Source organism: Gigantopelta aegis, chromosome 2, assembly GCF_016097555.1.
Source record: "Gigantopelta aegis isolate Gae_Host chromosome 2, Gae_host_genome, whole genome shotgun sequence".
NCBI lineage: Eukaryota > Metazoa > Mollusca > Gastropoda > Neomphalida > Peltospiridae > Gigantopelta > Gigantopelta aegis.
In genome coordinates this window covers 14,086,927-14,103,811 of record NC_054700.1, presented here as the reverse complement: position 1 = coordinate 14,103,811, position 16,885 = coordinate 14,086,927, and positions in this window count along the sequence as shown.

The following is a 16,885-nucleotide window of genomic DNA, read 5'->3' as shown; positions in this document are numbered from 1 at the left end:
TCGCGTTCGGTTTACATATAAAAACTAAAATAACTAAGATAGATAACTCTGCAATGTCAATAAGCACGGCATAGAGCTTCTTATGTCCCTTGTTACTTTTGTGTTGTTTTAGAAGCACATTAAAAACCATCGGCTATTGGATGTCAAACATTTTGTAATTCGGACATGTAGTCTTCACTGGAAACCAGCAACATTTTTCCATTAGCAGCAAAACACCGTTTGTATGCATTTCCCCACAGGCAATACAACACTGGTTGGGAAGACAGAAAAAAATGCAAGAATGGGTCCTTGTATTAATTTCCCGACAAAAGAGTGCGACTGCTATTTCACAACAACTTTTATATTGATAAAATAATTGTACAACCTCAGTTACAAAAAAAGGAAAGAAAAAAAGAAAAAAAGAAAGAACATATGAACCACTTTACACACTTAGTTTTTGGTCGATTTCAAAATGTATGGAAGGCCGTTGTAGTCGTCTCGCAAGGTTTTCAGTACGTCAGGAACTCATGGTAGTTACATATTCATTGATAGTAATGTTAACATCTTTTTTCTTCATGTTTAAAGTTACTGTTTTTAAATAGTACGCTATTTACAAAATAAATATATATTTTTAGAAAACCCTAAGTATAGATATATGAAACTGATATAATATTTTTAAAGGGACATTCCTGAGTTTGCTGCATTGTAATGTGTCAACTAAGAATTCCGATGAAAATTGACGGTGGATGTGTACACCTAGACCTACCTGGCGCAATGCTATCAGAACTCGAGTCCGTGCAGACTGTACCGTTGTTTGCCCAATCTAGGAAATCTTTATTTTTATATCTTTTTTCAGCGAATATTAATTTCAACAGAAGCTGCACACTCCTAGGGAAATAGCGTTCTTCTGAACAGATGATATCCTCCGTTGTAAGGTAGTTAAAGTTTGCCGTGTCAATGGATTTAATGTTGTGTTTAAAGGGACATTCCTGACTTTGCTGTATTGTAAGATGTTTCCGACTAATAAAATATTTCTACGATTAAACTTACGTATTAAATATATTTTATTGTTCAGAATATCAGTGTCTGTATATTCCATGTGTTTCTGGTCGTCTTAATATTTGTAAGAAGCCTAAAACGGATTTTTTCTTCAAAAAACATATTTTAGGAAATAAAATGAAATTTAACCTAGTACAAATATTAGAACGATCAGAAACACGTATAATATACAGTCACTAATGTTTTATGCCGAAATATATATTTGATATGTAATTACAATCGTTAAAAGTCTATGTTAGTCTTAAAAATTGCAGCAAACTCAGGAATGTCCCTTTAATGTTTACATTTAATTCAACTCTGATTGACCATATAACGAATTAGTTTTTAATTTAAAAAGACGTAAGAGAGTGTGTATGCACTATATTAGTTCATAATGTTCACCTAACTGTAATGTTTCACGAAAACGGTTGTCATGGCATAAATCAGAGGTTGTTATAGTATAAATAAAGTTAGCGAGGAACACACACACACACACACACACACACACACACACACACACACACACACACACACACACCATTGTTACATACTCAGGAACGATTGTACACAAAAAATGTCGTGGAATATGTTGTCATCTTCAACAAGATAAGATCAAGGTGAAACTTTCATTACATTGTCATAGTTCTTATTTTCAATTTCCTACTCATAAATGTTTGTGGTGAAGCTGCAAAGTTTTATCATTAAAAAAGAGGTGCTGGTATTTTTTTTCTGTTAAGACAGTGGAATTTCAGACGTCCGTTGAGAAAGTTTGTCGTGATTGTAATGGTGAATAGGGATATGTATGAATGGATATTTAAAGATACCTCAACACAGAAATACACATCGTCATTGGGTGTCAGATATGAATATGATATAAAAAGATATATGTCACGGGGATTATATAATACCCGTACGGGGATTATATAATACCCGTAACTGAATAAAACACGATTATCAAAATATCTCTCCTAACTGTATATCTATTAGATCTCTCTGTAACAGGCTGTTAAACCCTAGTATGGCTCGTCTCTAGGTATGATCAGAGATACGATCTTATATAAAGTATATATATTATTATAGCACGTTTAGTTCTCTAGAAAACACAACAAAAACACAATACACTTTGGAATCTGTATTAATCTACGCTGACAAATGTACAGCCGTAGTAGTTAATTAATAACAGCAATAATAACAACCCAGAACTGATCACTTAATTAGTTAATCTCTAGGTGTCTAGTTACACAATATGCGAATCACTTCACCGTTACACAACACCCACGCGTGTGATAATTGAGAAAAGCTTCCCGGAGAAGTTAATTAATAAAGGAATTACAACACCATTCCTAACTGGTTAATTTTTAATTAACCCTTACTACTCGTTCAGTAACGTGTGATATTTTAGGAACGCTTCCAGGGGAACTTAATTAATAAAGGAATTACAGCTCTATTCCTAACGGGTTAATTTTTAATTAACCCTAACTACTCATTCAGTAACCTTGTGACACAGAATTAATATTGGTACCTATCACAATAAAGACAATAACCTACAGTGTACCTAGGTCCGCTAGGATGACTGGCTAAGCTTTATATTACCAAATACTCATATAATGTTAGAACAAAAAGTCTACGATTTACTTCGTCAGATGACCGAAGACACTGTCTAAAGAATATTGGTATAATACAGTATCAAAATATTTAAAGTCACATCAATCACATCAAGGTTATACACAGAGCAGAAATAATATATTTACCAAAGTCCAAACGGACTAACGTTCCCTCGGAGCCTTTCTATTCGTTCTCCTCGATATCTCTAAAACACTAGCTATTTATTATACATCAGGATTTTGCCTGTGGGTACAAGGCGGTACCTCACGTATCATCTCATATTCTACATCTACTAGAGTCGGTATATTTCTCTCTGATCGTCAGTCTGGCTGTCGCCAACCGCGAGCAATCTCCTGGCCATAAACAGCACTACCGGAGATATTACGTAACTACTAGCCACATGGCCTCCGCACCTGGATGAGGGTGTGTATTAGGCGTACCGATCGAGGACGGTCGCGCAGAAGTCTTACGTAACAAGTTGCCCATCTGGGCTACGGGCAATAAACTGCACACGGCCCTCTAACACAATTAAAATCGCCACAGGCGAAACAAATTTAAGAGCATGTTCCGTGACAATATACTATTTGTAAAAGCACAGTGTAAAGAGCTGTAGGAGAAAAGCACAATTATTGTATTAAGGTAAATATATTTTAAACGTTTGTATAGAAGTCATAATGTTTTAAGATTAATGGTTAATGAAATTTAAAAGATTCTTCTACATTTGTGTTACCAAATATAGGTTTGGCGTCGGTCTCAGTTGATCAAACTACACTGCAATGTGACAATATTATAGTTAAGGTTTGTTTTGTTTAACGACACCACTAGAGCACATTGATATATTAATCATCGGCTATTGGATCTCAAACATTTGGTAATTTTGACATATAGTCTTAGAGAGGAAACCCGCTATATTTTTCCATTAGTAGCAAGGGATATTTTATATGCATCATCCCATAGACAGGATAGCACATACCACGGCCTTTGATATACCAGTCTTGGTGCATTGATTGGAACGAGAAATAGCCCGATGGGCCCACCGGCGGGGATCGATTCCAAACCGACCGCGCATCAAACGAACGCTTTACCACTGTGCTACGTCCCGCCCCCGAAAACTACTGAAATGCACATTCGGCTAGGATTAGTTACACGTTGGTTCATTACGATACCTATCATTGTGTTCGCTATAAATTGTTGTGATAACACACACCTCGGCCTTCGATATACCAGGCGTGGAGCACTGGCTGGATCGAGAAATAGCCCACCGACGAGGATCGATCCCGGACCGAACGCGCATCAAGCGAGTGCTTTACTACTGGGCTACGTCCCGTCCCCACTTAGGAAGAGGACCCTTATTTAAGATAAATCAACGCATTAATTACGTACGAGATGAAGATGTTAAAGGGACATTCCTGAGTTTGCTGCAATTTTTAAGATGTTATCGACTAACAGACTTTTGACGACTGTAATTACATATCAAATATATTTTTCTGCATAAGATATTAGTGGCTGTATATTAAACGTGTTTCTGATCGTTCTAATATTTGTATTAGGTTAAATTTCATTTTATTTCCTAAAAAAGATTTTTTTCGTACGTACGAAATTATTTGAAGACAAAATCGAGTTTGGGCTTCTTACAAATATTAAGACGACCAGAAACACATTGAATATACAGACACTGATATTCTAAACAATAAAATATATTTAATATGTAAGTTTAATTGTAGAAATATTTTATTAGTCGGAAATATCTTACAATGCAGCAAACTCAGGAATGCCCTTTTAAAGGTTGGCTGGAATCAATGAATGATTCTTCAGATGCTGATGACATCCACCATCAACTGTGCAGTATAAATTTCCGGACAGGAAACAATATCCCTTCTGCCTCTACATCAAACAATCAACTCAAATTTGCCCCTTCTTGGTCTTCAAAAACCTAACAGGAAGAAGCATTTTAACAAACAGGTTGTGTAGTAGGCAATAGACAATAATGTTGAACAAATTACTACAGCCGATTTTGTTTAACAAATAACAAATATATGTGAAGATGCATACACCTTACTGCGTATTAAAAGAAAATTGAACAGTAATTTTGGGCACATAATTATTACTACCGAATTATATGAGAAACAAAATGTTGTCACTTTTTAGACCACTGTTTTAAATATCCTCCACAATTTTTATAGGCGCCCCAAGAAAGAAGATTCTGTACACATTGTGGCATATGCAGCAAAAGTGATTAAAGGGACATTCCTGAGTTTGCTTCAAGTTTTAAGATGTTATCGACTAACAGAGACTTTTTAACGACTGTAGTTACATATCAAATATATTTTTCCATATACAATATTAGTGGCTGTATATTAAACGTTTTTCTGATCGTTCTAATATTTGTATTGGGTTAAATTTCATTTTATTTCCTAAAATATATTTTTTGTCGTACGTACGAAATTATTTGAAGACAAAATCCAGTTTTGGCTTCTAACAAATATTAAGACGACCAGAAACACATTGAATATACAGACACTGACATTCTAAACAATAAAATATATTTAATACGTAAGTTTAATCGTAGAAATATTTTATTAGTCGGAAACATCTTACAATGCAGCAAAGTCAGGAATGTCCCTTTAAACACAACATTAAATCCATTGACACGGCAAACTTTAAATTCCTTACAACGGAGGATATCATCTGTTCAGAAGAACACTATTTCCCTAGGAGTGTGCAGCTTCTGTTGAAATTAATATTCGCTGAAAAAAGATACAAAAATAAAGATTTCCTAGATTGGGCAAACAACGGTACAGTCTGCACGGACTCGAGTTCTGATAGCATTGCGCCAGGTAGGTCTAGGTGTACAAATCCACCGTCAATTTTCATCGGAATTCTTAGTTGAATCCTGGATTCTGTTCATCTTACTCGGAGGTGCAGATATATGAGATGAATGCAGCTGTATCACCAGATACCGGCATACCTGGAATTACACCAGAACGTTTTATGCAGTATGAGATAAAATGTTGATCATAACATGATGAAACTAGCATTCTGGGAGTACTACTAAAGCAATATATGTCCCCTACCGGGATTAACTAATTTTCGTATCTGCGTCAGGAGTTTGGTGGAAAACCATAGATGAATATGTTACGGGTATGATTCAATTCTAACTATGTGAAATTTTGCAATTGGATGGATGAACAGTTTTTTTGTACCACAGTGACCTAGTAATTATATGTGACACACCGCAATCCCAAGTTGTTCCTACATGTGAGGTTTGATGGTCCAGTATGCATCTGTATGCAAGATATGATTCGGAAAAGGATTTTCTGTTATGTGCAGTAGACCATAAAAAGTAGGTCACCGTGACCTAGTAATAGTACGCGACACACCGCTATCCCAAGTCGTTCCTACATGTGAGGTTTGATCGTCCTGTAAAAAAGTCCGAAAAACTAATTTTCGTTTCATCTAGGTTCAAGAGCCATAACTTGAATAATGAAAGTTAAACTTAATCTGTAAAGGCACCCGATAAAGCTAAACAGCTCAATGTTCTTATGTCCTAAGTTCAAGGGATACAACTCTGTGCAAAATTGGTAAATTGCCATGAGTCAAACTTATATGTAACAGTACATGGTAAAGCTATCCAAAAAACTTCAGCCAAATATCTTTAGGCAATGTGAAAACAAGTCCGAAAATAAATGTTCGTATCTTCTAAGTGCAAGAACCATAACTATGTAAAAACTTGATAAATAGCCATACAAGTTTAAGCTGATATGTAACAATAAATGATAAAGCTATACACAAATGTTCAGATCAGTATCGTGAAGCAATGTGTGTGTGTGTGTGCGGGGGGGGGGGGGGGGGGGGGCATGCAGAAAACTATATGCGGGACGTACATACGGACACGGAGATGAAACCTATAGTCCACTCTGTTGGACCGATAGGGAGCTAATAAATTAAGGTATAACGTCACACCAGCACAACGAGAAAATGTGATGGCCACAATACGTTCATAATATACAATACACGGGATGTGGATACTTTTAAACCAGAACCACCACTACGGAATTCAGTAACGATTAGAGCTGCAACGAATACACCGTGTAGCGAATATGATACATATCACGAATATGGGGTCTCGAATACGAATAAATATTCGCGAATACCAATAATTACAGTGAATCTACCAATACTGTACTACCGACTTGCTGAATGAAGTAAGCCACCAGTGAACAAAAGTCAAAAATAGCATTTAAATAGTAGGATGTGTTTAACATTAAACTTTGGAATGGGAGACGCTGGAAATTAAATAATTAAATGTAAGTTTAAAACAATATATATATATATATATATATATATATATATATATATATATATTGCACTTTTGTCCTACGCTATTACTCCGAGTTTCACGCCCTTCGACGATCTTCAGATAGCTGACACTGGTGAAAAGATTGCAGGGTTTTTATTTTTGTGTAGTGCGGTTGCGTGGTTTGAGCTTACTGGTGTGACGGCATTTTGAGATGAGCTCAGTCCTTTTGTTGAGATTGTTTTTGTCTTTTGTTTGTAGGATGGCGAGCTTTTCCTCAATGCACAGGTTACATTGGCCGGAGTTTCGTTTGTACGTGTTCGACTGTTTGATAATTTGCCAGCTTATTTCATAATTTGTTCGCTGTTTTTTTAGTTCCCAGACATGTTTAGATAGCTCGGTTTCTTTCGAGTATTTTTCGTGTTTGAACGATTTCGTGTGATTGTTGTATCGTTGTTTGAAATTACCGCCAGATAGACCGATGTATGTTTTTGACGTTTTTGACGTTTTCGAAAGAAACCGAGCTGATAACCACCAGTATTCTATATATATATATATATATATATATATATATATATATATATATATATATATATATATATATATATATATATATATATATATAATAAAAACAAAAATAACAAGACGCAAAAACAAAGCAAGCATGTAAACACTGTCTAGAAGAACAAGAGGTTCTTTAGGCTGTGCTGAACACCCTCTCCAAAACACAATGATTTTTGTAACGTTTCATTATTAATGAAATCATGGAAATGTTTGTTTGTTTGTTTTTTTGTGTGTGTATGTTTAGAAACCACGCGCCCCTGTCAGATTTAATCTTGCTACCCTGGAAAATATATTTAAAAAAAATAACGTTTGCTTGAGCAAGGGGGTGAAAATAAATCGATTTAAATTTACAGCAAAAGTTCTTTTGTTTAAAAAGCGCTCAATACATGTAAACATTGAGCCTCTAACACTCAATCTATATATTTTGATTAACAGCCCGTGACGCCAGACCATGTCATATGCCTTTTTGATGTCCACAAACACACCGGCCACCTAGCGTCCCTTCCTGAAAGCGTCTTGGATTTTGGTTTGAAGACGTACAAGATGGTCGGTGGTCGAGTGTTTTTTTCTAAATCAACTTTGGAATTTGGTAATGAAACCATTGGTGTCCAAATAGTGAATAAGGCGAGTGTTAACCATTGATTCCATGGTCTTGCATACACTGGAAGTTACAGATATGGGTCTATAATTAAGTGGATTTGTCAGGTCCTTCCCCACTCTTGGGAAGGCTGAAAACTTCAACATGTTTTCAATCGAGGGGAAATATCCCTGCTTCCAAATTAGATTTAAATAATTCAAGGAATAACTCAAGGGTACTATTGGCCATACGTTTCAAAAAGAGATAACTAAATCTATCTGGGCCAGGAGCAGAGCCCTTTTTATGTTCAAACGCCTCGAGGAAATCCTTGAATTTAAATGGTGCATTGTAATTATTGTCATTATCCCGGAATTTATTATCCAGTAGAATTTTATCTTATTTCTGAAGTGATTTTCCGTGTTTGAAAAATCAGCAGAATAGGTTTTAATGGCTGAGTTATTTCCGAATGTTGCACCTAAAATATTTACTTTTTGTTGATTAGTCTTATAAATGCTCCTATATTTCAAAATATTATTTGTAGTAGAAGATTTCCCCTGGATCCTTTTAACCTTCGACCAGAGCTCCTTACAGAGCTGATCTTGACCTCGATGTATGGTTCTAACTCCGTCTGTGGGAGGACTACCACTTTATAGAGATTTCGTTAATAGACGGGCGACTGAGAATGCACACGGATGTGCATATAATAATATTCCAAGCAAGGATTGTACGTATTTTACAGAGATATTGATCAAATTAATTTGAGGACGAAGTACCTTAAAGTATGTGTTTGTGAAAGATTATACTATGTATCATATTCATGTCATCTTCCCGAAAACTATTTTAACCAATAACTTTAGTTTAGATCGTCGCAAATTGAAACCGAAACAAAAAAAACATAACCCTATTGAATATGGAATTATCTATAAAAAAAAGAAAAAAAAGAGAGAATGCGGACTGTAATTGTAATATTTTTAGAATCATTACTATATAGATATTTGCCACATTCAGTGAAATTTGTAGGCCCATAGGTCAAATATTAAAAGCAAAATAGCAACAGATTAAACATTGTAAGTAAAAAAAACCCACGATATAAATATTAACGTAGTTTAATATTAAAATTACAATTTACATACGTTTTAGACAATTCCATATACTAGTATGTCATACTTTTTGCGTCTCCGAGTTAAACAGGGCGGACCATATTATTATTTTTTTGTTAGCGATATGCATTCTATATTGTCTGATAGTGTTAATCTACTCAGTCTTTGGTGATACGATTTTATTTATGCTTTTGTATGCAGCTGGTGCAATTCTGTTTGGTTTTTGGTTTTTAAATTTGATATTTGTTCATTTAGCAATATATTACGACTAATAGATTTTTCAGGTTAACGAAATTTAATATATATTTATATATATATATATATATATATATATATATATATATATATATATATATATATATATATATATATATATAATATAATATATGTGTGTGTGTGTGTGTGTGTGTGTGTGTGTGTGTGTGTGTCCGTATGTATGTATGATATGCATGTATGTAAGTATGTATGTATGTATGTATGTATGTATATAATCTACAAGTGTGTTTAACTGGATTAACGAAAATACAGTGTTCAATATTGTGGATATATAGAGTTGGAGGGTAAGTTGAAGGGCATGAGTTGTTCCTATCTGTGACTCACATACATACAGCATGGCTAAAACACATTTTCCAAAATTCCTGATTTGACATGAAGGCCTTTGTCCCGTGTCTGGATTTGAAAACATGCTGTCTGTGACGTCACCTAAGATAACAATGAATAATCAGTGACGTCCCATCCCTCGTCACACCCTTCTACCATATTTGGGCTATTTTTAATTTATTGACACGGATCAAAATTTTAACAAACTCCTATGTACATCTGGATTTGAGGTTCATACTCCACACAGTTTCGCATTTTATCGTCCTAACAAGAAACACTTGACCCCGCCACACGACAAAGTAAGAAATTTCAAATGAATGGAGGACAAAAAGATACCTTTAATATTGCGGAGACTACCTGTACATGTATCTGTGCTTTGACAGGTCGTCCTTTGTTTGACGAGGTGACACAAGGCAAACTGTTCATCAAACAAGCCCTGATCCACGGAGCATCAGTCCAATCCCAATAGCAAAACAGAGAGTTCTCCGAAAAACAAACAGAGAAAAGCGAGTCGGACAGAAACCCAGTGTCGTTTGTTGAGAAGACGATAAACGTGAAACAGGCGGCAAGTGACAGCAGGCGAAAAAACCTAAACGCGACATCGCTCGTCGAATGAGAAGAGTCGAGATAAGAGAGGGATGTTCAAAGATGACACTGTTTATAGGTGTAACTCACTGAATGGACGTGGTTGCTTTGCTTCTGTTAAGTGATGTAGGTATTATATATGAACAGACGTGCACTCAACTAAACCTTCAGTTATATTTTACCTGCGGCAAATTACATACAGTTATGGATCTTATAAACAAAAAGGAATCATTAAGTTAATGTGTTACTTTTTTTCCCTTATGGACGGAGCTGTGAGTGTATAAATGGTGAAGGAAACCAAGCTGTGATACACAAAGCACTGGAAATACCTGACTGAAGAGAAATCTTTGATCATATATTATATTGCGTTTGATACGTGGTTGTGTTACAAAGAGAATAATAACAGTTTGTTATGGTGACGTGTATGCTAAATATGACGTAATATAACAAGTGTTATAGCACACGTTGATGAAGACTAATTTCAGTATTACACGTTCGTTAAAGTATTGATATACATATATTGATAGAGAAAGAAAAAAGAAAACAATATATATTGGACTTTTTGTAACTTGGATTTCTGAGTTCCAATAATTTGTGTTATGGCTGCTAACGAAACTGCGAATATGACATGGTGTTTGACAATGAAGTTAAAAACGAAAACGAAAGTGTTCTTTCAATATCTCGTGGGAATAATATTTCTACAGACGATGACAATACCTGTCCAGGTAAGTTTACACTCTTATAATTTGGTAATAAGAAGACTTTATATTGCTTGGTTCCACGACGCGATCTTATCGCTAAGATCGTCATAACTGCATAACTACTTTAGTTAAGGTTAACTCAGCTAAGATCATCGTAAGTGCATAAATTCGTTAGTTAAGAAGATCTTAGCGCTAAGATCTCCGTAAGTGCATAACTACCTTAGTTAAGGTGATCTTAGCGCTAAGATCACCGTAAGTGCATAGCTACCTTAGTTAAGGTGATCTTAGCGCTAAGATCACTGTAAGTGCATAGCTACCTTAGTTAAGGTGAACTTAGCGCTAACATCGCTTCGTGGAATGGGGCCCTGGCCAGTAGCTTGCTAATTACGTCTTGGGGTTCAAATTACGTCATGTTTAGATACATTTTTATTTCTCTCCTTAGCTGGGGGTTTTCCGCGCGAAAACGAGCAGACGCACATACACTATTCCAAAGTACAGGCACGGCGGAACGGAGGGGGTCGGGTGTGGGGGTGGGCTGGGCGATAAATCCCCCCAATAATTCTGAATAAAAAAATATTATTGGTAGTAAATCTTAAGGCAAAGATGAATTTTACTTATAGTTCTCAAAATGTTACAGGGGAACATACCTACGGACCTCCTTAGAAACTTTGCTTGCACCCTTGATCTCAATCAGCCCCCACCCCCAATGACTATTTGATTCCGCTGTGCCTGAAGTAGGTTTTACTAGCATATATTATGTTTTTATTATAAACCCATAATTTATATGTATACATTATAAGCTCATTATTTATATATACATTACAGATTATCAACCTATTATTAAATTGAAGTGGCATTTTAAAATTGGTTCACATGCATTGAATGACCTAACTGGTAATATCAAATTCTGAAATGTAGTCCACAATGCATCGTGCTTCAAATATCCCAAAATATATTTTTTTTAAACATTACTCGAGGGTACGTCCTGAAAACCGTTATCAATATTATGACACTAACAATGGTTTTCGAGGTACGTACCTTTTGAATATCTGTTTCTCATGAAATACACTTGGAACCTCTCCAGAACGACCGAGAGCGGGTTGGATTCACTAACATCGATAAAGCGAGCAGTTGGATCATAATACAGGACAGTACAGCTCTGATATAACTTAGGGGCACTGGAGAAAAAACAGCGTAGTCAGAAAATAGTAATAAAGGATATTCTACATACAAAACAGGACACTGTTTTCCTTTTTCCTATATGCACGGCCTTGTAGTGAATAGTTTAAGAGTGAAAATATGTTACATCAGAAAAAATGTTTTACACTTTTCAATCACTAGAGCCAGTTTGTTTGATAATTATGTGTAACTCTGAATCACAATGTGGTTCAGTGGCAGTGTTCGCTAGAGGAACACGCGATGGGTTATAGGGCCGTGATGGGCTATAGGGTCGTGATGGGTTGTAGGGCCGTGATGGGCTGTAGGGCCACGATGGGCTGTAAGGCCGCGATGGGCTGTAGGGTTGCGATGGGCTGTAAGGCCGTGATGGGTTGTAGGGCATATCTATATCTATATCTATCTATGTATCTATGTATATATATATATATATATATATATATATATATATATATATCTATCTATCTATCTATCTATCTATCTATCTATCTATCTATCTCTCTCTCTCTCTCTCTCTCTCTCTCTCTCTCTCTCTCTCTCTCTCTCTCTCTTCTCTCTCTCTCTCTCTCTCTCTCTCTCTCTCTCTCTCTCTCTCTCTCTCTCTCTCTCTCTCTCTCTCTATATATATATATATATAATACAAACGTATAATACAAGTTATCCAACTTACGTGGCGCTCTCTTAATTACAAACAGTAATTTGTACAATATAGGCGAGTGCAATTTTCAATCAATCAATCTAAGAAAGTAAACGTTTAATATTTGCATACTGTTAGTAATAGTATTACACTCATTATGATTGGGACAATGGAATCCTTACAGAGACTGTTCTAAGTTTGATGTCATTGTAACATGTGGCTAACGAAAATCCTATATAATGACTAAACACACGTATTGTCGTGTTCAGAATACCCCTGTCGCTACATTTAATTAGTTTCTTGTTGTCTTAAGTTAGTAGACCAAACTTAATTTTACCTCCAAATAATTTCATTCGTACGAAAAAATAGATATTAGTTTGAATCCCCTTAGTTTTTTGTCTGTTAAAATTATCTGTGTCGTGTGACCATTTTAGACCCATTTTGACATTCTCTTTACCGAATTAATTTTATCATGAAAAAATCTTATACTTAAATGTTCGTGTTTCTTTTGTTCAGTAAATATATATTTTTCGTGCATACGAAATTATTATTAGATTGGCTACTATAAACAGTAGAAAGACCAGAAACATTGAATATACTTACATTAATAAATTAATGTATTTAATATGTTTTAATTATCGTAATAAAAACCGTTTTGTTAGTCGAAACAAATTCCATTGGCTGCAGACCCAGGACAATATCTTTAATTTTATTTGTTTATAAGGTGAGAAATCCCGGATATTCATATTTACAAAATAGACTTTAATGCAGCATTTGACAACTTTAGTATTGTCACTAGCCATCGGGAATGGCGATAATAGTTATTTACTAGCCCGACATTGAATATCACTAGCCATGGGATTAGAGCTACCATAATCTAGAAGCCCTGATAAATATAAAGTGTTTCTAATCACCTGTTTCTAGAAGCTGAGACTAGAATTTACCTCACAATAGTTTCGTACGTACGAAGACCAATATATAATAAGAGGAAAATAAAGTTTTACCTACGACCAGAAACACACTGAATATATAAACACTGATATTCTAAACAAAAAGTATATTTTAAACGTGCAATTTCTATTAAAGTGACATACCCTAGTTTTTAAACAGTACCACGTATTTTTCACTATTAAAGCCGTTTTTTATAATTGAAATGAGACATTACTTAGATTTTATTATTTAGATTATCCATTTCCGTGCAACCCAAGTGTTTGTGGTCATCCCGGTGTTCCTAATACTACACGAAATACATTTTTCATATATTTAAAAACGCACGTACGTCTGATTAACATATCTTATGAAGACAAGTTCTGATCTCTTTTTAAGGATATTTCACCGTTTTAACGTCACAGACTCTTGTTTCACTCTATTATAACGTTATCCAAATATGTTAAAGGCGTGTAGATTAATCAAACTTGGTGTCAAGTTTCACAGGTTCAAACTAGTGTCTGCGACTTTAAAAAGGTTCTGTTAGTCAGACACATTTACTATGGCAGAAAACTGTATCTTTAATATTACGAGTCACATTAACGAAGCATAGGTCCGCGTCTCATTAAGGTGGACAAGTCGACAGAATAAACTTTGTTTTGTTTAACGACACCACTAGAGCACATTGATTTATTAATCATCGGCAATTGGATATGAAACATTTGGTAATTTTGACATATAGTCTTAGAAAGGAAACCCGCTACATTTTTCCATTAGTAGCAAGGGATCTTGTATATGCACAGTCCCACAGACAGGACAGCACATTCCACGGCCTTTGATATATCAGTCGTGGTGCACTGGCTGGAAACAAAATAGCCCAATGGGCCCACCGACGGGGATCGATCCCAAATCGACCGCGCATCAAGCGAGCGCTTTGCCACTGGGCTACGTCCCGCCCCGGAGTGGACAGAATAAACCTCTCACCGAAAAGATCGATTATTTTCGCCATCACCGAACAAACGGAAATCACAGTTTTCTGGTAAACACGATAACTGGAAGGTCCACATGTAATATTTCTGTGTCGACATGGTGCCCACACAAGGAAATAACGAAATGTTAAATACAGTCGACATGATTCTAGTTTTGAAAATATTGTTTTATTATTTCTTGTAACTTCTCAACTGACGTATTCTGGAAGCGTTTTGCGGTAGCTCGAGTCACCTTCAGGGTGTATACTACCAAATCAAATCCCATAGACGACAATAGTAACATATGCGGCTAAAACTCCCACCTGCAACGTATCAACCGACATAAACGCCACAGATATAAATACTACCACCCCTCACCCTTAAAGTGAATCAGAAAAAAAATGGGGGTCAAGCTGCTCGTTTCTGAGATAACGGGTAGCGTCTATGACTACCCTAGTTTCGCACAAAATTTGAGTATTTTTTTTTACAGGTACCCCATACATGTTTCAAGCACAAGGTACTATTATCACTAGATGAAATAAAATTGCACATTTATTTTACCCAGATGAAACTATTATTTTTTGCAACCAACACACTCACATTTATAACCAATCACAGGACTTGTGGTGTTCATTTCTCTATCAAAAGTTCGGTGCACCTCGAACTTTGACCCAGCCGGAAGTTATTTGGTATAGTACTACCTTCAGCCCTCCCGTTATTAATATTGATATGTAAGGGAAGGCTAGAGGAAGCTCTTATGTAATGCTTTGGCAATCGTCGACAACCAAATGGGCGTAAGCTGGCCTCAGACCACAATTAATTTCGCTATATGTTTCTATATAGCCTTAGTGGCTATAACATTTTTATTAATATCAGCAGGCCTGTGAAGTTTTGTATGTACCTTTGCCTGCATGGGGGACACATACCCTGAAAAGGACAACCCCTGTTGTCCAGCTCTTTCTCCCAGCATATTGGTTTAAACAGACACACCCTCTAAACCAGGCCGGAGTACACCCATTTTACACAAAAAGCACTACTTTTGCATGGGCCGGAATTACCACAAACAAGTCTTCAATGTCAACAAGTTACACATGTTTACAAACTACATGCTATCCCCTGTCACTTCAGTCAAACAGTTGCCACTTCATAGCTGTCTGCCATGAAATAATCACAGTCAAACAGCAGACTACTTGCGCGGTGAAACATCCGGATTTTGGACAACCAAATGGGAAGATAACTGTAATCTGAGGCCAGCTACTGTGTCTAAAATACCCGACGTACCTTTCTGGTGGTGACGTAGAGCTAGTTTCGCGGATGAAACATTGGGGTATCAATGATTTTTGGAGGTTTTTTGTTTTATAACAGGATGGACTGAATACTCAATTTTTAAAACAGACCAGACACCTTTAAGTATCCGGGCTGTAGATAATATGTATGTAGTGGTAACTAGGGGATGGTTGGAGAACTAAATACAGTCACGCATGACGTTTGTGAATCAGTTATTGGTTTAAATGGTTCTATGTTATTCGTTTCTAAAGTTTATCAAATACAATGATGTGTGATCGATACAGTCTGCAGGAAAAACAATTATCTAGACTTTGAGATTGGGAGGGGGTGGGGGTCGGGATGTAACCCAGTGGTAAAGCACTCGCTTGATGCCCGGTCGGTTTAGGATCGATTCCCGTCGGTGGGCCCATTGGGCTAGTTCTCGCTCGAGCCGCCAGTGCATTACGACTGGTATATTAAAGGCTGTGGTATGTGCTATCCTGCCTATGGGATGGTGCATATAAAAGATCCTTTGCTACTAATTAAAAAAATTAGCGGGTTTTCTTCTTACTGTATATATAAAAATTTCCAAATGATTGATATCCAATAGCCGATGATTGATAAATCAATGTGCTCTAGTGGTGTTGTTAAACCAAACAAATAAAGCCAATCCCACATCATGTTTGTATTTTACAAACATAATTATTCTAATAATGAGTTAAAATTGATCTAAAATGTCATGTGCTTGCTTATTTATTTCCATCAGTATATATATTACATGACCGTTCTTGGTGTCTAGGAAGGAGGGAGGAGGGGAGTGGGGGCTATATATATTTTAAAAAATGACAAAACAATTTATAAATGT